The following is a 22251-nucleotide window of genomic DNA, read 5'->3' on the forward strand; positions in this document are numbered from 1 at the left end:
CCCTTGTCCTGAGAGCCAGAGGTACTCACTTCCCTTTGCATGAGGCCTGTAGGAGATATAGCCTGCAATTTAAAAAATCCGTATCAAATGTGGCAGACTCAAAAGAGGGCATTTTTAAAAAGGCAGGTTTGTTTTCTTTTTTAACTTTACGATCTACAGCCTAGCAAAGAGCTCCCTTTCAGTGTCAGTCGCTTGGCTTTCTCCCCTACTGACGAGGTCCCAGCCTCCCGGTGAGATCTCGCTGGAGATATTCTGAGTTTCCCTCGAGTACGTGGCTGCCCTGGCCCGAGGCCAGCGAAGAAGCTGACTTTGCCCGTGCCTGAATCAGCAACAGGTCCAGCAGGCGACTTGCAGAGCCCAGGGAACCCTCGTAAAGAGGTTTGGGGGTGGGGCGCGCCACATCTGCGGCATCGGCCGTGGGAAAGGACCGGCGCAGTAAAACAGGTGGGTGAAACCGCGGTCCGCGCCAATACGTGCTGCTGCCTGGGGCATCGCTTTGCTGCGGGTCAAGTCAGATGCTCTCTGTAAGAGTCAGTCAGGGTAAAGGCAGCAGCAGATTTCTTTTCTGCTCATTTTAACAAAGGCTGGACGGAGCCCATAGAGGAAGGCACTACGCGTCTTGCTGGGTTGGTTTCCCTGCCTTCTCGTAAGCTGTCGCGGAAACTTGCACGAGGAAAGCCTGTGCAAGCTGATGACAGCCACACACGGTTGAAGAGGGAGCAGACGGTGAGAGCAGAGGTGTGCGCTCAGGCTGTGCGCTGGAAGCTAATGCTAATGCTGCAAAATAAAGAGTGGATTTTCTTTTTTGGGTTTAGGTGAGCGCTAAACATGACATGTGCGTATGTGCGTGTGTCTCTCGCAGGTTTTTGTCATACACCCCACCCTCCCACCCCAAAAAAACAACCCACACATGCCACGCGTTAAACAGTGGTTTTCCGTTGTACTTAGAAGTGCTTACATAGGTGTGTTGGTTTTTTTCTTTTTTATTTTTTAATGCAGAAACAGCAATACGATAGATTTAATACAGCTAGCAATTAGATGGGTGTAGCTTTAGAGCGTCGGCTGTTTACAAAGCAACCGCACACCTTCTTTAACTCACAGTTTAAACAAGTAAACTTGCAGTGCATCACACGTGCTTTGTACAGTCACGTTCCACACGGCAGGCCAGATGCTTCACCCTGCCTTGTCCTTGTTCCCCCGACTCCAACGGGACCGCCGAGGCCATCCTGGGGACAGCGCCGCTTTCTAGCAGCTGGGTTGCTTGCCTGGACGCCCCACAGACAAAGAGTCATTTCCCCACTGAACCTCTTCTCAAATAATTTCCTAGCCCTGCAGGCCCCACGTCCTTTGGTTCATATTTCCTTTTTTCCGGGCTTGATGCACAGGACCGACGATTTCCAGAAATAGAAACAGAGGCTGATTCAGTCCAGGCTCAACATTCTCTGACCTAAACCAAACTGTCTTCGAAGAGATAGCTGTACCGTAGGCACCACCTCGGGAACAGAAGTTGCCCTGTCATAAAAAAAAAAAAAAAAAAAGAAGGAAAACAAGGCATTTCAGGCTGAGGAGGCTGAGCGGTGTGCTGGGGGCGGTGGGGGTTGGAAAGAAACAGTTCAGATGATTAGAGCGAGCTTAGCGTTGCAAAGCGTGCCATTATTTTTAATTTGGCCGTCAGAAGACAATAGATTCTGACACTGATTTCCTGTGTGCTGCGGGAGTTCTCTCCTCAGCATTCCTGTGCACCATTTTACTTTTGTGTCCCGTCCGCTTCGCTTTTGCGCTGTAGCTCTCCGGTTCTAGCTACGCTTCCCACCACCCCCATTACTCTTTGACAAGCCCAGCTCTCACTGTGCTTCCCTTCCCTTCCCTTCCCTTCCCGTATGCGCGTGCAGGGAAAAGCCCGCGCGTCTGCCACTACAGGACACGCTCTGGGAGGCAGGAGAGATGACGACGCTCCCTGACAGAGGACACAGCTGAGGGGCGGTCCGCCGGGGCTGGGGAGATGGCAGCACCTTCCCTCAGCTGCCCCATCCGAGCACAGGTGCAGGTGAGCACTGAGGAGAGACAAGCAGGCAGGAGCCGCAGAGCGAGAGAGAAAATAAAATTCACGGGTGGGTGCTACTTGCGTCTCATTTTTAGCGCAAGGGATGAATTCTCAGCACATTCTTGGAGCTGCCCCTTTGGGACTCACGGAGAAGAGGGAGGTTGGCCACGCGGTGCAGCCCAGCTCTGCTTCCCCTAAATGGTTTTACTGTTCAGGTGTTGCCCTAATCTGGCCGGTACCCCTGCAAAGAGTTTGGGATTTCTGCTGCCTCTCCGGGCCAGCCGCAGACCCTGACTTCATCGCAGCGAATGACCCTGCGCTCGTCAGAGCGGTTGCCGAGTCACATCCCGCTGCCTTCCCTGCAGAACCGGTGACCCTTTTTCAGCCCTTGCCCCCTCTTCTCTCCGCTCGTTGCCCATCCCTTTATCAGTGCCGGCACCGATCCTGCCTCCAGCTCGCCCTGTCTCCACCTGCGAGCGCCCAACAGGAGCTAAATGTCTCCTCAAGGACGCACGGAAGAGACGCGCAGGTAACCCAGCACAGACCCCCTGCAAACATCTTCTTTCCATTTTCTTTCCTCTCCTGACACGAAGAGATGACTTAGGAAAAAGCGTACTGCTCACACTTCACCTGCACTGCTTCTACTTTCACTTTCGCTCTCCTTGGCAGTAATTAATAGCGGTGGCTGGGGGGGCTGGGGCATTCCCCCAAAGCGGCTGCAGTTACATCCGGGCGGTTGTGGCACTCCATTAGCTCTGTAGTTTTTAAATCTAAATCTTCTGGAATTGTTAGTTCTGCTCAGGAATCACCCGTACCTGCAAATTTTCTTAATAGCTACGCTTGACCCCAGCCACTGTTTAACAGCTCACCTTTATTTCTCTTCATTTAAGAACCTAAAGCTTCGTTTACTGCTTGGGTTGGAAGCAGGAGCTGTCGCTGCCTCTGAACTTTCTAACAGCCCTGTTACAATTTCAGTACTACCCGCTCCCAATTTAGCTTTCCGGGTCGATTTTCATTCTAGATTTGAAAATTTCCTTATTTTGTTTCTGATCAGGAGTCATTAATGCCTGCAGTTGATTTAGTAACGGCTGTATTTAGATTGAGCTATTAATGACTCGCAACTCTATTTATGGCATAAAAAAGGACTGCCTTTGTTTTTTTTAACTACAGATTAGGAATAATGACTGCCTGGTTTGTTCAGTAATAGGTGTGATTAAATTTAGTCACGACTCCTCCCTAAATAATATGTATTTATTTGCACTCTAACAATTTAACCTTCCCTTTACCGGCCAGGGGCACCGACAAGTGCCCGTGCGTACCTCCGCTCCCCCTGCGCCGGCTCCCCAGGGAACAGCCTCTTACCCTGACCAGAGTCTGCAGCGGCCCGTTGTCATCCCAGCTCCTCGCCCTCGAGAAAGCGGCCGCCTGAAGCGGCGGCAGCTCCGCTGCTGCCCAGAGGGGACGGAAATGGCGCGGGGTAAAGCTCTCCGGGCCGCCTGCGTCCCGCGCGGAGGCGGTGACCTCAGCAGCCTGTACGCTGTTGGGGCCGAGCCAACAACCTGAGGAGGAGTCGCAGGGCGTAGCTGTTTCTGCAACAACCACGCTTTCCCGCCTGGCTGGACAAGAAAGCGGGGCCTGCGGGGGCCTGGAGAGGCAGCATCGCTGCAGGTTGTGCCACGGCTGTTGAGAGGCCAAGGCAACACCTGAAACAGTGAACGGCACAACTAGTGAAAACCCCCAAGGTTCCGGGTTCAGTAAAGACAGGAATTGCAGCAGCACAATAAAATGATCTCACGAGGGGAAAAAAAACAGCAAAGCAAAAACCAAACCCCAAACAGAACACCATACCACTAACCCGTCTCACCGCCCCCTCAGCGCCCAAAACAGCATCCTGGGAGAAAAAAAGCAAAGCAGGCCACAAGGGACCTTTCTAGTACAGATGCCGCCAAAGAGTGCCAAGCTCTGGAATCCTTACCTCAGGCAACGCCTCCGCTTCTCTAAACGCCAGAGCACGCCTGCCCGGGGGGCTGAGACAGCCCCAAAGCTGCGACCGCCCGAGGGAACACGGGAGCACCGACGCCAGAGAAGCCCAGGGCCAGAGCCGGGGCTCTTCCACCCCCGGGCCCCGCCCCCGCCCTTCCCACAGCGCCCCGCGAAAGGGGCGGGCCGAGCCCCCCGGGGGGTGAAGGCCCCGGGAGCCGTACGAGAGCCGCCTGGAGTTCCCGGCACGGGAGGGAGGGGGGAGAGAAAACACCCAAACCGAGCCCCCCGAGCGGAGCAAACACAGGCTCGGGCTGTTGCCGGGGGGCGGGGCCTGTCGCTAAGGGGAGAGAGCCGGCACCGCCCCCCGGGCCGTTGCCGGGGGGTGGGGCCTGTCGCTAAGGGGAGAGAGCCGGCACCGCCCCCCGGGCCGTTGCCGGGGGGTGGGGCCTGTCACTAAGGGGGTGTGTCCAAAGGGACGCTGGCAATGCCCCTGGAGCCATCACCAAGGGCAGGGCCTGTTGCTATGGAGGGTGGGGCCAGGCAGCACCAGCAACACCCCCAGGCTGTCACCAGGGGGTGGGACCTGTTGCTAACTGGGGATGCTGGGGAGCACACGAGCACGGCCCCACCCCACCAGGCCCTCGCCAGGGGGCGGGGCCTGTCGCAAAGGTGGGTGGGGCCAGAGGGGTCAGATATCAGCCCGCGCGTATAGACCAGTGCGTCCCAGTAATGACCAACATGCCACACAGTATGGATCCCAGTACATCCCAGCTCCCTCCCAGCGACGCCCAGTACATCCCAGTTCCCTCCCAGTACATCCCAGTTCCCTACCAGTGCAGCCCAGTACATCCCAGATCCCTCCCAGTCCGTCCCAGTTCCTTCCCAGTCCGTCCCAGTACATCCCAGTTCCCTCACAGTACATCCCAGTTCCCTCCCAGTTCACACACAGTTCACTCCCAGTTCCATTCCAGTACATCCCAGTACATGCCAGTTCCCTCCCAGTATGTCCCACTACATTCCAGTTCCCTCCCAGTTCCTGCTAAGTACATCCCAGGACTTCACAGTTCCCTCCCAGCACATCCCAGTACGTCCCAGTTCCCCTCAGTACATAACACTTCCCTCCCAGTACATACCAGTACATCCCAGTGTCGTCACAGTACGTCCCAGTTCCCTCCCAGTACATAACAGTTCCCTCCCAGTCCGTCCCAATCCCCTCCCAGTACGTCCCAGTTCCCTGCCAGTATGTCCCAGTACATCCCAGTTCACTCCCAGTAAATCCCAGTTCCCTCCCAGTAAATCCCAGTTCCCTCCAAGTTCCCTCCCACTACATCCCAGTTCCCTCCCAGTACATACCTGTTCCCTCCCAGTACATCCCAGTTCCATCCCAGTACATCCCAGTTCCCACCCAGTACATCCTACTACATACCAGTTCCCTCCCAGTTCACTCCCAGTACATCCCAGTACTTCACAGTTCCCTCCCAGTACATCCCAGTACGCACCAGTTCCCCTCAGTACATAACACTTCCCTCCCAGTACATAACAGTACATCCCAGTGTCCTCACAGTACGTCCCAGTTCCCTCCCAGTACATCCCAGTTCCCTCCCAGTACATCCCAGTTCCCTCCCAGTTCCTTCCCAGTACATAACAGTTACCTCCCAGTACATCCCAGTACATCCCAGTAGATCCTGGTACATCCCAAATTCCTGCCAGTTCCACCCGGTACAACCCAGTACAAGCCTGTACATCCTAGTTCCTCCACAGTACATCCCAGGGCATCCCCGCACATTGTAGTGCCTCCCAGTACATCCCAGATCCCTCCCAGTACTGGGAGGGACCTGGGATGTACTGGGAGGGACCTGGGATGTACTGGGATGTAATGGGACGGAACTGGGATGTATTGGGAGGCACTGGGAAAGAAGTGGTAGTGAACCGGGAGGGAATTGGGATGTACGGGGATGAACTGGCAGGGAACTGGGATGTACTGGCATGGAACGGGGATGTATTGGGATGTACAGGCACGGAACTGGAATGTACTGCGATGTACTGGGATGTACTGGGAGCAAACTGGGATTTACTGGGATGTACTGGGAGGAAACTGGGATATACTGGGAGGCACTGGGAGGGAAGTGGGTGTCAACTGGGACATTCCAGTTTCCTCCCAGTACATCCCAGTACCCTACCAGTGCAGCCCAGTACATCCCAGATCCCTCCCAGTACATCCCAGATCCCTCCCAGTCTGTCCCAGTACATCCCAGTACATCCCAGTTCCCTCACAGTACATCCCAGTTCACACACAGTTCACACACAGTTCACTCCCAGTTCCATTCCAGTACAGCCCAGTACATGCCACTTTCCTCCAAGTAAATCCCAGTTCCCTCCCACTACATCCAAGTTCCCTCCCACTTCCCTCTAAGTACATCCCAGTACTTCAGAGTTCACTCCCAGTACATCCCAGTTCCCCCTCGGTACATAACAATTCCCTCCCAGTACACCCCAGTACATCCCAGTTCCCTCCCAGTATGTCCCACTACATCCCAGTTCCCTCCCAGTCCATCCCAGTTCCCTCTCAGTAAATCCCAATTCCCAACACTTTCCACCCAGTCCATCCCAGTTCCCTCCCAGTACATCCCAGTACATCCCAGTTCCCTCCCAGTATGTCCCACTACATCCCAGTTCCCTCCCAGTCCATCCCAGTTCCCTCCCAGTAAATCCCAATTCCCAACACTTTCCACCCAGTACATCCCAGTTCCCTCCCAGTACATCCCAGTTCCCTCTAAGTACATCCCAGTACTTCACAGTTCCCTCCCAGTTCACTCCCAGTACACAACAGTTACCTCCCAGTACATCCCAGTACATCCTAGTAGATCCTAGGACATTTCAAATCCCTGCCAGTTCCACCCGGTACAACCCAGTACAAGCCTGTACATCCTAGTTCCTCCACAGTACATCCCTGTGCATTCCCGCACATTGTAGTGCCTTCCAGTACATCCCAGGTCCCTCCCAGTTCACTCCCAGTACATAACAGTTACCTCCCAGTACATCCCAGTACATCCCAGTAGATCCTGGTACATCCCAAATCCCTGCCAGTTCCACCCGGTACAACCCAGTACAAGCCTGTACATCCTAGTTCCTCCACAGTACATCCCAGGGCATCCCCGCACATTGTAGTGCCTCCCAGTACATCCCAGGTCCCTCCCAGTACTGGGAGGGAACTGGGACGTACTGGGAGGGAACTGGGACGTACTGGGAGGGAACTGAGATGTACTGGGATGTAATGGGACGGAACTGGGATGTATTGGGAGGCACTGGGAAAGAAGTGGTAGTGAACCGGGAGGGAATTGGGATGTACGGGGATGAACTGGTAGGAAACTGGGATGTACTGGCATGGAACGGGGATGTATTGGGATGTACAGGAACAGAACTGGAATGTACAGCGATGTATTGGGATGTACTGGGAGCGAGCTGGGATTTACTGGGATGTACTGGGAGGAAACTGGGATATACTGGGAGGAAACTGGGATATACTGGGAGGCATTGGGAGGGAAGTGGGTGTCAACTGGGACATTCCAGTTTCCTCCCAGTACATCCCAGTTCCCTACCAGTGCAGCCCAGTACATCCCAGTTCCCTCCCAGTACATACCAGTTCCCTGCCAGTATGTCCCAGTACATCCCAGTTCCCTCCCAGTACATACCAGTTCCCTCCCAGTACATCCCAGTACATCCCAGTTCCCACCCAGTACATCCTACTACATACCAGTTCCCTCCCAGTTCACTCCCAGTACATCCCAGTACTTCACAGTTCCCTCCCAGTACATCCCAGTACGTCCCAGTTCCCCTCAGTACATAACACTTCCCTCCCAGTACATACCAGTACATCCCAGTGTCCTCACAGTACGTCCCAGTTCCCTCCCAGTACATCCCAGTTCCCTACCAGTACATCCCAGTTCCCTCCCAGTTCCTTCCCAGTACATAACAGTTACCTCTCAGTACATCCCAGTACATCCCAGTAGATCCTGGTACATCCCAAATCCCTGCCAGTTCCACCCGGTACAACCCAGTACAAGCCTGTACATCCTAGTTCCTCCACGGTACATCCCAGGACATCCCCGCACATTGTAGTGCCTCCCAGTACATCCCAGTTCCCTCCCAGTACTGGGAGGGACCTGGGACGTACTGGGAGGGAACTGGGATGTACTGGGATGTAATGGGACGGAACTGGGATGTATTGGGAGGCACTGGGAAAGAAGTGGTAGTGAACCGGGAGGGAATTGGGATGTACGGGGATGAACTGGTAGGAAACTGGGATGTACTGGCATGGAACGGGGATGTATTGGGATGTACAGGAACGGAACTGGAATGTACAGCGATGTATTGGCATGTACTGGCAGCGAGCTGGGATTTACTGGGATGTACTGGGAGCAAACTGGGATATACTGGGAGGAAACTGGGATATACTGGGAGGCATTGGGAGGGAAGTGGGTGTCAACTGGGACATTCCAGTTTCCTCCCAGTACATCCCAGTTCCCTACCAGTGCAGCCCAGTACATCCCAGTTCCCTCCCAGTCCGTCCCAATCCCCTCCCAGTACATCCCAGTTCCCTGCCAGTATGTCCCAGTACATCCCAGTTCCCTCCCAGTACATACAAGTTCCCTCCCAGTACATACCAGTTCCCTCCCAGTACATCCTGGTACATCCCAGTTCCCACCCAGTACATCCTACTACATACCAGTTCCCTCCCAGTTCACTCCCAGTACATCCCAGTACTTCACAGTTCCCTCCCAGTACATCCCAGTACGTCCCAGTTCCCCTCAGTACATAACACTTCCCTCCCAGTACATAACAGTACATCCCAGTGTCCTCACAGTACGTCCCAGTTCCTCCCAGTACATCCCAGTTTCCTCCCAGTACATCCCAGTTCCCTCCCTGTTCCTTCCCAGTACATAACAGTTACCTCCCAGTACATCCCAGTACATCCCAGTAGATCCCGGTACATCCCAAATCCCTGCCAGTTCCACCCGGTACAACCCAGTACAAGCCTGTACATCCTAGTTCCTCCACAGTACATCCCAGGGCATCCCCGCACATTGTAGTGCCTCCCAGTACATCCCAGCTCCCTCCCAGTACATCCCAGATCCCTCCCAGTCTGTCCCAGTACGTCCCAGTACATCCCAGTTCCCTCACATTACATCCCAGTTCCCTCACAGTTCACACACAGTTCACTCCCAGTTCCATTCCAGTACAGCCCAGTACATGCCACTTTCCTCCAAGTAAATCCCAGTACCCTCCCACTACATTCAAGTTCCCTCCCACTTCCCTCTAAGTACATCCCAGTACTTCACAGTTCACTCCCAGTACATCCCAGTTCCCCCTCGGTACATAACAATTCCCTCCCAGTACACCCCAGTACATCCCAGTTCCCTCCCAGTATGTCCCACTACATCCCAGTTCCCTCCCAGTCCATCCCAGTTCTCTCCCAGTAAATCCCAATTCCCAACACTTTCCACCCAGTACCTCCCAGTTCCCTCCCAGTACATCCCAGTTCCCTCCCAGTACCCTCCCAGTACTTCACAGTTCCCTCCCAGTTCACTCCCAGTACACAACAGTTACCTCCCAGTACATCCCAGTACATCCTAGTAGATACTAGGACATTTCAAATCCCTGCCAGTTCCACCCGGAACAACCGAGTACAAGCCTGTACATCCTAGTTCCTCCACGGTACATCCCTGTGCATCCCCGCACATTGTAGTGCCTCCCAGTACATCCCAGCTCCCTCCCAGTTCACTCCCAGTACACAACAGTTACCTCCCAGTACATCCCAGTACATCCTGGTACATCCCAAATCCCTGCCAGTTCCACCCGGTACAACCCAGTACAAGCCTGTACATCCTAGTTCCTCCACAGTACATCCCAGGACATCCCCGCACATTGTAGTGCCTCCCAGTACATCCCAGCTCCCTCCCAGTACTGGGAGGGAACTGGGATGTACTGGGAGGGAACTGGGATGTACTGGGATGTAATGGGACGGAACTGGGATGTATTGGGAGGCACTGGGAAAGAAGTGGTAGTGAACCGGGAGGGAATTGGGATGTACGGGGATGAACTGGTAGGAAACTGGGATGTACTGGCATGGAACGGGGATGTATTGGGATGTACAGGAACGGAACTGGAATGTACTACGATGTACTGGGATGTACTGGGAGCGAACTGGGATTTACTGGGATGTACTGGGAGGAAACTGGGATATACTGGGAGGCATTGGGAGGGAAGTGGGTGTCAACTGGGACATTCCAGTTTCCTCCCAGTACATCCCAGTTCCCTACCAGTCCGTCCCAATCCCCTCCCAGTACATCCCAGTTCCCTGCCAGTCCGTCCCAATCCCCTCCCAGTACATCCCAGTTCCCTGCCAGTATGTCCCAGTACATCCCAGTTCCCTCCCAGTAAATCCCAGTTCCCTCCCAGTACATCGTGGTACATCCCAGTTCCCACCCAGTACATCCTACTACATACCAGTTCCCTCCCAGTTCACTCCCAGTACATCCCAGTACTTCACAGTTCCCTCCCAGTACATCCCAGTACGTCCCAGTTCCCCTCAGTACATAACACTTCCCTCCCAGTACATACCAGTACATCCCAGTGTCCTCACAGTACGTCCCAGTTCCCTCACAGTACTGGGAGGGAACTGGGATGTACTGGGAGGGAACTGGGATGTACTGGGATGTAATGGGACGGAACTGGGATGTATTGGGAGGCACTGGGAAAGAAGTGGTAGAGAACCGGGAGGGAATTGGGATGTACGGGGATGAACTGGTAGGAAACTGGGATGTACTGGCATGGAACGGGGATGTATTGGGATGGACAGGAACGGAACTGGAATGTACGGCGATGTATTGGGATGTACTGGGAGCGAACTGGGATTTACTGGGATGTACTGGGAGGAAACTGGGATATACTGGGAGGAAACTGGGATATACTGGGAGGAAACTGGGAGGGAAGTGGGTGTCAACTGGGACATTCCAGTTTCCTCCCAGTACATCCCAGTTCCCTACCAGTGCAGCCCAGTACATCCCAGATCCCTCCCAGTCCCTCCCAGTACATCCCAGTACATCCCAGTTCCCTCACAGTACATCCCAGTTCCCTCCCAGTTCACACACAGTTCACTCCCAGTTCCATTCCAGTACATCCCAGTACATGCCAGTTGCCTCCCAGTTTCCTCTAAGTACATCCCAGTACTTTAAAGTTCCCTCCCAGTACATCCCAGTTCCCTCACAGTACATCCCAGTACTTCACAGTTCACTCCCACTACATCCCAGTACGTCCCAGTTCCCCCTTGGTACATAACACTTCCCTCCCAATACATCCAAGTTCCCTCCCAGTACATCCCAATCCCCTCCCAGTACATCCCAGTTCCCTGCCAGTATGTCCCAGTACATCCCAGTTCCCTCCCAGTACATACCAGTTCCCTCCCAGTACATCCCAGTTCCCTCCCAGTTCCCTCCCACTACATCCCAGTTCCCTCCCAGTACATACCAGTTCCCTCCCAGTACATCCCAGTACATCCTGGTACATCCCAGTTCCCACCCAGTACATCCTACTACATACCAGTAACCTCCCAGTTCACTCCCAGTACATCCCAGTACTTCACAGTTCCATCCCAGTACATCCCAGTACGCACCAGTTCCCCTCAGTACATAACACTTCCCTCCCAGTACATAACAGTACATCCCAGTGTCCTCACACTACGTCCCAGTTCCCTCACAGTACATCCCAGTTCCCTACCAGTACGTCCCAGTTACCTCCCAGTTCACTCCCAGTACATAACAGTTACCTCCCAGTACATCCCAGTAGATCCTGGTACATCCCAAATCCCTGCCAGTTCCACCCGGTACAACCCAGTACAAGCCTGTACATCCTAGTTCCTCCACAGTACATCCCAGGGCATCCCCGCACATTGTAGTGCCTCCCAGTACATCCCAGTTCCCTCCCAGTACTGGGAGGGACCTGGGATGTACTGGGAGGGAACTGGGACGTACTGGGAGGGAACTGGGATGTACTGGGATGTAATGGGACGGAACTGGGATGTATTGGGAGGCACTGGGAAAGAAGTGGTAGTGAACCGGGAGGGAATTGGGATGTACGGGGATGAACTGGTAGGAAACTGGGATGTACTGGCATGGAACGGGGATGTATTGGGATGTACAGGAACGGAACTGGAATGTACTACGATGTACTGGGATGTACTGGGAGCGAACTGGGATTTACTGGGATGTACTGGGAGGAAACTGGGATGTACTGGGAGGAAACTGGGATATACTGGGAGGCATTGGGAGGGAAGTGGGTGTCAACTGGGACATTCCAGTTTCCTCCCAGTACATCCCAGTTCCCTACCAGTCCGTCCCAATCCCCTCCCAGTACATCCCAGTTCCCTGCCAGTCCGTCCCAATCCCCTCCCAGTACATCCCAGTTCCCTGCCAGTATGTCCCAGTACATCCCAGTTCCCTCCCAGTAAATCCCAGTTCCCTCCCAGTACATCGTGGTACATCCCAGTTCCCACCCAGTACATCCTACTACATACCAGTTCCCTCCCAGTTCACTCCCAGTACATCCCAGTACTTCACAGTTCCCTCCCAGTACATCCCAGTACGTCCCAGTTCCCCTCAGTACATAACACTTCCCTCCCAGTACATACCAGTACATCCCAGTGTCCTCACAGTACGTCCCAGTTCCCTCACAGTACTGGGAGGGAACTGGGATGTACTGGGAGGGAACTGGGATGTACTGGGATGTAATGGGACGGAACTGGGATGTATTGGGAGGCACTGGGAAAGAAGTGGTAGAGAACCGGGAGGGAATTGGGATGTACGGGGATGAACTGGTAGGAAACTGGGATGTACTGGCATGGAACGGGGATGTATTGGGATGGACAGGAACGGAACTGGAATGTACGGCGATGTATTGGGATGTACTGGGAGCGAACTGGGATTTACTGGGATGTACTGGGAGGAAACTGGGATATACTGGGAGGAAACTGGGATATACTGGGAGGAAACTGGGAGGGAAGTGGGTGTCAACTGGGACATTCCAGTTTCCTCCCAGTACATCCCAGTTCCCTACCAGTGCAGCCCAGTACATCCCAGATCCCTCCCAGTCCCTCCCAGTACATCCCAGTACATCCCAGTTCCCTCACAGTACATCCCAGTTCCCTCCCAGTTCACACACAGTTCACTCCCAGTTCCATTCCAGTACATCCCAGTACATGCCAGTTGCCTCCCAGTTTCCTCTAAGTACATCCCAGTACTTTAAAGTTCCCTCCCAGTACATCCCAGTTCCCTCACAGTACATCCCAGTACTTCACAGTTCACTCCCACTACATCCCAGTACGTCCCAGTTCCCCCTTGGTACATAACACTTCCCTCCCAATACATCCAAGTTCCCTCCCAGTACATCCCAATCCCCTCCCAGTACATCCCAGTTCCCTGCCAGTATGTCCCAGTACATCCCAGTTCCCTCCCAGTACATACCAGTTCCCTCCCAGTACATCCCAGTTCCCTCCCAGTTCCCTCCCACTACATCCCAGTTCCCTCCCAGTACATACCAGTTCCCTCCCAGTACATCCCAGTACATCCTGGTACATCCCAGTTCCCACCCAGTACATCCTACTACATACCAGTTCCCTCCCAGTTCACTCCCAGTACATCCCAGTACTTCACAGTTCCATCCCAGTACATCCCAGTACGCACCAGTTCCCCTCAGTACATAACACTTCCCTCCCAGTACATAACAGTACATCCCAGTGTCCTCACACTACGTCCCAGTTCCCTCACAGTACATCCCAGTTCCCTACCAGTACGTCCCAGTTACCTCCCAGTTCACTCCCAGTACATAACAGTTACCTCCCAGTACATCCCAGTAGATCCTGGTACATCCCAAATCCCTGCCAGTTCCACCCGGTACAACCCAGTACAAGCCTGTACATCCTAGTTCCTCCACAGTACATCCCAGGGCATCCCCGCACATTGTAGTGCCTCCCAGTACATCCCAGTTCCCTCCCAGTACTGGGAGGGACCTGGGACGTACTGGGAGGGAACTGGGACGTACTGGGAGGGAACTGGGATGTATTGGGAGGCACTGGGAAAGAAGTGGTAGTGAACCGGGAGGGAACTGGGATGTACGGGGATGAACTGGTAGGAAACTGGGATGTACTGGCATGGAACGGGGATGTATTGGGATGTACAGGAACAGAACTGGAATGTACAGCGATGTATTGGCATGTACTGGCAGCGAGCTGGGATTTACTGGGATGTACTGGGAGGAAACTGGGATATACTGGGAGGAAACTGGGATATACTGGGAGGCATTGGGAGGGAAGTGGGTGTCAACTGGGACATTCCAGTTTCCTCCCAGTACATCCCAGTTCCCTACCAGTGCAGCCCAGTACATCCCAGTTCCCTCCCAGTCCGTCCCAATCCCCTCCCAGTACATCCCAGTTCCCTGCCAGTATGTCCCAGTACATCCCAGTTCCCTCCCAGTACATACCAGTTCCCTCCCAGTACATCCCAGTTTCCTCCCAGTTCCCTCCCACTACATCCCAGTACATCCCAGTTCCCTCCCAGTACATACCAGTTCCCTCCCGGTACATCCCAGTTCCCACCCAGTACATCCTACTACATACCAGTTCCCTCCCAGTTCACTCCCAGTACATCCCAGTACTTCACAGTTCCCTCCCAGTACATCCCAGTACGTCCCAGTTCCCCTCGTACATAACACTTCCCTCCCAGTACATACCAGTACATCCCAGTGTCCTCACAGTACGTCCCAGTTCCCTCACAGTACATCCCAGTTCCCTACCAGTACATCCCAGTTACCTCCCTGTTCCTTCCCAGTACATAACAGTTACCTCCCAGTACATCCCAGTAGATCCTGGTACATCCCAAATCCCTGCCAGTTCCACCCGGTACAACCCAGTACAAGCCTGTACATCCTAGTTCCTCCACAGTACATCCCAGGGCATCCCCGCACATTGTAGTGCCTCCCAGTACATCCCAGTTCCCTCCCAGTACTGGGAGGGACCTGGGATGTACTGGGAGGGACCTGGGATGTACTGGGATGTAATGGGACGGAACTGGGATGTAATGGGACGGAACTGGGAAAGAAGTGGTAGTGAACCGGGAGGGAATTGGGATGTGCGGGGATGAACTGGTAGGAAACTGGGATGTACTGGCATGGAACGGGGATGTATTGGGATGGACAGGAACGGAACTGGAATGTACGGCGATGTATTGGGATGTACTGGGAGCGAACTGGGATTTACTGGGATGTACTGGGAGGAAACTGGGATATACTGGGAGGAAACTGGGAGGGAAGTGGGTGTCAACTGGGACATTCCAGTTTCCTCCCAGTACATCCCAGTTCCCTACCAGTGCAGCCCAGTACATCCCAGTTCCCTCCCAGTCCGTCCCAATCCCCTCCCAGTACATCCCAGTTCCCTGCCAGTATGTCCCAGTACATCCCAGTTCCCTCCCAGTACATCCCAGTTCCCTCCCAGTACATCCCAGTTCCCTCCCAGTTCCCTCCCACTACATCCCAGTACATCCCAGTTCCCTCCCAGTACTGGGAGGGACCTGGGATGTACTGGGAGGGAACTGGGACGTACTGGGAGGGAACTGGGATGTACTGGGATGTAATGGGACGGAACTGGGATGTATTGGGAGGCACTGGGAAAGAAGTGGTAGTGAACCGGGAGGGAATTGGGATGTACGGGGATGAACTGGTAGGAAACTGGGATGTACTGGCATGGAACGGGGATGTATTGGGATGTACAGGAACGGAACTGGAATGTACTGCGATGTATTGGCATGTACTGGCAGCGAGCTGGGATTTACTGGGATGTACTGGGAGGAAACTGGGATATACTGGGAGGAAACTGGGATATACTGGGAGGCATTGGGAGGGAAGTGGGTGTCAACTGGGACATTCCAGTTTCCTCCCAGTACATCCCAGTTCCCTACCAGTGCAGCCCAGTACATCCCAGTTCCCTCCCAGTCCGTCCCAATCCCCTCCCAGTACATCCCATTTCCCTGCCAGTATGTCCCAGTACATCCCAGTTCCCTCCCAGTACATACCAGTTCCCTCCCAGTACATCCCAGTTCCCTCCCAGTTCCCTCCCACTACATCCCAGTTCCCACCCAGTACATCCTACTACATACCAGTTCCCTCCCAGTTCACTCCCAGTACATCCCAGTACTTCACAGTTCCCTCCCAGTACATCCCAGTACGTCCCAGTTCCCCTCAGTACATAACACTTCCCTCCCAATACATACCAGTACATCCCAGTGTCCTCACACTACGTCCCAGTTCCCTCACAGTACATCCCAGTTCCCTACCAGTACATCCCAGTTCCCTCCCAGTTCACTCCCAGTACATAACAGTTACCTCCCAGTACATCACAGTACATCCCAGTAGATCCTGGTACATCCCAAATCCCTGCCAGTTCCACCCGGTACAACCGAGTACAAGCCTGTACATCCTAGTTCCTCCACAGTACATCCCAGGGCATCCCCGCACATTGTAGTGCCTCCCAGTACATCCCAGGTCCCTCCCAGTACTGGGAGGGACCTGGGATTAACTGGGAGGGACCTGGGATGTACTGGGAGGGACCTGGGATGTACTGGGATGTAATGGGACGGAACTGGGATGTAATGGGACGGAACTGGGATGTAATGGGACGGAACTGGGAAAGAAGTGGTAGTGAACCGGGAGGGAATTGGGATGTACGGGGATGAACTGGTAGGGAACTGGGATGTACTGGCATGGAACGGGGATGTATTGGGATGTACAGGAACGGAACTGGAATGTACTGCGATGTACTGGCATGTACTGGGAGCAAACTGGGATTTACTGGGATGTACTGGGAGGAAACTGGGATATACTGGGAGGTACTGGGAGGGAAGTGGGTGTCAACTGGGACATTCCAGTTTCCTCCCAGTACATCCCAGTTCCCTACCAGTGCAGCCCAGTACATCCCAGATCCCTCCCAGTACATCCCAGTTCCCTCCCAGTCCGTCCCAGTACATCCCAGTACATCCCAGTTCCCTCACAGTACATCCCAGTTCCCTCACAGTTCACACACAGTTCCCTCCCAGTTCCCTCCCACTACATCCCAGTACATGCCACTTTCCTCCAAGTAAACCCCAGTTCCCTCCCACTACATCCAAGTTCCCTCCCACTTCCCTCTAAGTACATCCCAGTACTTCACAGTTCCCTCCCAGTACACCCCAGTACTTCCCAGTTCCCTCCCAGTATGTCCCACTACATCCCAGTTCCCTCCCAGTCCCCTCCCAGTAAATCCCAATTCCCAACACTTTCCACCCAGTCCATCCCAGTTCCCTCCCAGTACATACCAGTTCCCTCCCAGTACATCCCAGTACTTCACAGTTCCCTCCCAGTTCCCTCCCAGTTCACTCCCAGTACATCCCAGTTCCCTCTAAGTACATCCCAATACTTCATAGTTCCCTCCCAGCACGTCCCAGTACGTCCCAGTTCCCCTCAGTACATAACACTTCCCTCCCAGTACATACCAGTACATCCCAGTGTCCTCACAGTACATCCCAGTTCCCTCCCAGTACATCCCAGTTCTCTCCCAGTTCACTCCCAGTACATAACAGTTACCTCCCAGTACATCCCAGTACATCCCAGTAGATCCTGGTACATCCCAAATCCCTGCCAGTTCCACCCGGTACAACCCAGTACAAGCCTGTACATCCTAGTTCCTCCACAGTACATCCCAGGGCATCCCCGCACATTGTAGTGCCTCCCAGTACATCCTGGGATGTACTGGGAGGGAACTGGGACGTACTGGGAGGGAACTGGGATGTACTGGGATGTAATGGGACGGAACTGGGATGTATTGGGAGGCACTGGGAAAGAAGTGGTAATGAACCGGGAGGGAACTGGGATGTACGGGGATGAACTGGTAGGAAACTGGGATGTACTGGCATGGAACGGGGATGTATTGGGATGTACAGGAACAGAACTGGAATGTACAGCGATGTATTGGCATGTACTGGGAGCGAGCTGGGATTTACTGGGATGTACTGGGAGGAAACTGGGATATACTGGGAGGAAACTGGAATATACTGGGAGGCATTGGGAGGGAAGTGGGTGTCAACTGGGACATTCCAGTTTCCTCCCAGTACATCCCAGTTCCCTACCAGTGCAGCCCAGTACATCCCAGTTCCCTCCCAGTCCGTCCCAATCCCCTCCCAGTACATCCCAGTTCCCTGCCAGTACGTCCCAGTGCATCCCAGTTCCCTCCCAGTACATACCAGTTCCCTCCCAGTACATCCCAGTTCCCTCCCGGTACATCCCAGTTCCCACCCAGTACATCCTACTACATACCAGTTCCCTCCCAGTTCACTCCCAGTACATCCCAGTACGTCCCAGTTCCCCTCAGTACATAACACTTCCCTCCCAGTACATAACAGTACATCCCAGTGTCCTCACAGTACGTCCCAGTTCCCTCACAGTACATCCCAGTTTCCTCCCAGTACATCCCAGTTCCCTCCCTGTTCCTTCCCAGTACATAACAGTTACCTCCCAGTACATCCCAGTAGATCCTGGTACATCCCAAATCCCTGCCAGTTCCACCCGGTACAACCCAGTACAAGCCTGTACACCCTAGTTCCTCCACGGTACATCCCAGGGCATCCCCGCACATTGTAGTGCCTCCCAGTACATCCCAGGTCCCTCCCAGTACTGGGATGTACTGGGAGGGAACTGGGATGTACTGGGATGTAATGGGACGGAACTGGGATGTATTGGGAGGCACTGGGAAAGAAGTGGTAGTGAACCGGGAGGGAATTGGGATGTACGGGGATGAACTGGTAGGAAACTGGGATGTACTGGCATGGAACGGGGATGTATTGGGATGGACAGGAACGGAACTGGAATGTACGGCGATGTATTGGGATGTACTGGGAGCGAACTGGGATTTACTGGGATGTACTGGGAGGAAACTGGGATATACTGGGAGGAAACTGGGATATACTGGGAGGAACCTGGGAGGGAAGTGGGTGTCAACTGGGACATTCCAGTTTCCTCCCAGTACATCCCAGTTCCCTACCAGTGCAGCCCAGTACATCCCAGATCCCTCCCAGTCCCTCCCAGTACATCCCAGTACATCCCAGTTCCCTCCCAGTACATCCCAGTTCCCTCACAGTTCACACACAGTTCACTCCCAGTTCCATTCCAGTACATCCCAGTACATGCCAGTTGCCTCCCAGTTTCCTCTAAGTACATCCCAGTACTTTAAAGTTCCCTCCCAGTACATCCCAGTTCCCTCACAGTACATCCCAGTACTTCACAGTTCACTCCCACTACATCCCAGTACGTCCCAGTTCCCCCTTGGTACATAACACTTCCCTCCCAATACATCCAAGTTCCCTCCCAGTACATCCCAATCCCCTCCCAGTACATCCCAGTTCCCTGCCAGTATGTCCCAGTACATCCCAGTTCCCTCCCAGTACATACCAGTTCCCTCCCAGTACATCCCAGTTCCCTCCCAGTTCCCTCCCACTACATCCCAGTTCCCTCCCAGTACATACCAGTTCCCTCCCAGTACATCCCAGTACATCCTGGTACATCCCAGTTCCCACCCAGTACATCCTACTACATACCAGTTCCCTCCCAGTTCACTCCCAGTACATCCCAGTACTTCACAGTTCCATCCCAGTACATCCCAGTACGCACCAGTTCCCCTCAGTACATAACACTTCCCTCCCAGTACATAACAGTACATCCCAGTGTCCTCACACTACGTCCCAGTTCCCTCACAGTACATCCCAGTTCCCTACCAGTACATCCCAGTTCCCTCCCAGTTCACTCCCAGTACATAACAGTTACCTCCCAGTACATCCCAGTACATCCCAGTAGATCCTGGTACATCCCAAATCCCTGCCAGTTCCACCCGGTACAACCCAGTACAAGCCTGTACATCCTAGTTCCTCCACGGTACATCCCAGGGCATCCCCGCACATTGTAGTGCCTCCCAGTACATCCCAGTTCCCTCCCAGTACTGGGAGGGACCTGGGATGTACTGGGAGGGACCTGGGACGTACTGGGAGGGAACTGGGATGTACTGGGATGTAATGGGACGGAACTGGGATGTATTGGGAGGCACTGGGAAAGAAGTGGTAGTGAACCGGGAGGGAATTGGGATGTACGGGGATGAACTGGTAGGAAACTGGGATGTACTGGCATGGAACGGGGATGTATTGGGATGGACAGGAACGGAACTGGAATGTACGGCGATGTATTGGGATGTACTGGGAGCGAACTGGGATTTACTGGGATGTACTGGGAGGAAACTGGGATATACTGGGAGGAAACTGGGATATACTGGGAGGAACCTGGGAGGGAAGTGGGTGTCAACTGGGACATTCCAGTTTCCTCCCAGTACATCCCAGTTCCCTACCAGTGCAGCCCAGTACATCCCAGATCCCTCCCAGTCCCTCCCAGTCCCTCCCAGTACATCCCAGTTCCCTCCCAGTACATCCCAGTTCCCTCACAGTTCACACACAGTTCACTCCCAGTTCCATTCCAGTACATCCCAGTACATGCCAGTTGCCTCCCAGTTTCCTCTAAGTACATCCCAGTACTTTAAAGTTCCCTCCCAGTACATCCCAGTTCCCTCACAGTACATCCCAGTACATCCCAGTTCCCTCCCAGTACATACCAGTTCCCTCCCACTACATCCCAGTTCCCTCCCAGTTCCCTCCCACTACATCCCAGTTCCCTCCCAGTACATACCAGTTCCCTCCCAGTACATCCCAGTACATCCTGGTACATCCCAGTTCCCACCCAGTACATCCTACTACATACCAGTTCCCTCCCAGTTCACTCCCAGTACATCCCAGTACTTCACAGTTCCATCCCAGTACATCCCAGTACGCACCAGTTCCCCTCAGTACATAACACTTCCCTCCCAGTACATAACAGTACATCCCAGTGTACTCACAGTACGTCCCAGTTCCCTCACAGTACATCCCAGTTCCCTACCAGTACATCCCAGTTCCCTCCCAGTTCACTCCCAGTACATAACAGTTACCTCCCAGTACATCCCAGTACATCCCAGTAGATCCTGGTACATCCCAAATCCCTGCCAGTTCCACCCGGTACAACCCAGTACAAGCCTGTACATCCTAGTTCCTCCACGGTACATCCCAGGGCATCCCCGCACATTGTAGTGCCTCCCAGTACATCCCAGTTCCCTCCCAGTACTGGGAGGGACCTGGGATGTACTGGGAGGGACCTGGGACGTACTGGGAGGGAACTGGGATGTACTGGGATGTAATGGGACGGAACTGGGATGTATTGGGAGGCACTGGGAAAGAAGTGGTAGTGAACCGGGAGGGAATTGGGATGTACGGGGATGAACTGGTAGGGAACTGGGATGTACTGGCATGGAACGGGGATGTATTGGGATGTACAGGAACGGAACTGGAATGTACTGCGATGTACTGGGATGTACTGGGAGCAAACTGGGATTTACTGGGATGTACTGGGAGGAAACTGGGATATACTGGGAGGAAACTGGGAGGAAAGTGGGTGTCAACTGGGACATTCCAGTTTCCTCCCAGTACATCCCAGTTCCCTACCAGTGCATCCCAGTCCGTCCCAGTTCCCTCCCAGTCCGTCCCAGTACATCCCAGTTCCCTCCCAGTTCACTCCCAGTACATAACAGATACCTCCCAGTACATCCCAGTACATCCCAAATCCCTGCCAGTTCCACCCGGTACAACCGAGTACAAGCCTGTACATCCTACTTCCTCCACAGTACATCCCAGGGCATCCCCGCACATTGTAGTGCCTCCCAGTACATCCCAGTTCCCTCCCAGTTCACTCCCAGTACATAACAGATACCTCCCAGTACATCCCAGTACATCCCAAATCCCTGCCAGTTCCACCCGGTACAACCGAGTACAAGCCTGTACTTCCTAGTTCCTCCACAGTACATCCCAGGGCATCCCCGCACATTGTAGTGCCTCCCAGTACATCCCAGTTCCCTCCCAGTACTGGGAGGGACCTGGGATGTACTGGGAGGGAACTGGGACATACTGGGAGGGACCTGGGATGTACTGGGATGTAATGGGACGGAACTGGGATGTATTGGGAGGCACTGGGAAAGAAGTGGTAGTGAACCGGGAGGGAATTGGGATGTACGGGGATGA

The 22251-nt window shown here is 54.0% G+C and overlaps 1 long non-coding RNA gene across 2 annotated transcripts; it reads right to left on the bottom strand.

Moving 5' to 3' along the window:
- Nucleotides 1–971: 971 nt before the first annotated feature.
- LOC142051453 (uncharacterized) lies at nucleotides 972–3503 on the bottom strand. Of its 2 annotated transcripts, none has more exons than XR_012658488.1 (2): nucleotides 3407–3503; nucleotides 972–1512 (listed from the first exon to the last, which is right to left on the bottom strand). It is a non-coding gene; the product is annotated as an uncharacterized LOC142051453 (long non-coding RNA). The 2 variants fall into 2 exon arrangements; XR_012658487.1 differs by having other exon boundaries at nucleotides 3364–3442.
- Nucleotides 3504–22251: the final 18748 nt, after the last annotated feature.

The sequence above is a fragment of the Phalacrocorax aristotelis genome, unplaced genomic scaffold, assembly GCF_949628215.1.
Source record: "Phalacrocorax aristotelis unplaced genomic scaffold, bGulAri2.1 scaffold_67, whole genome shotgun sequence".
NCBI lineage: Eukaryota > Metazoa > Chordata > Aves > Suliformes > Phalacrocoracidae > Phalacrocorax > Phalacrocorax aristotelis.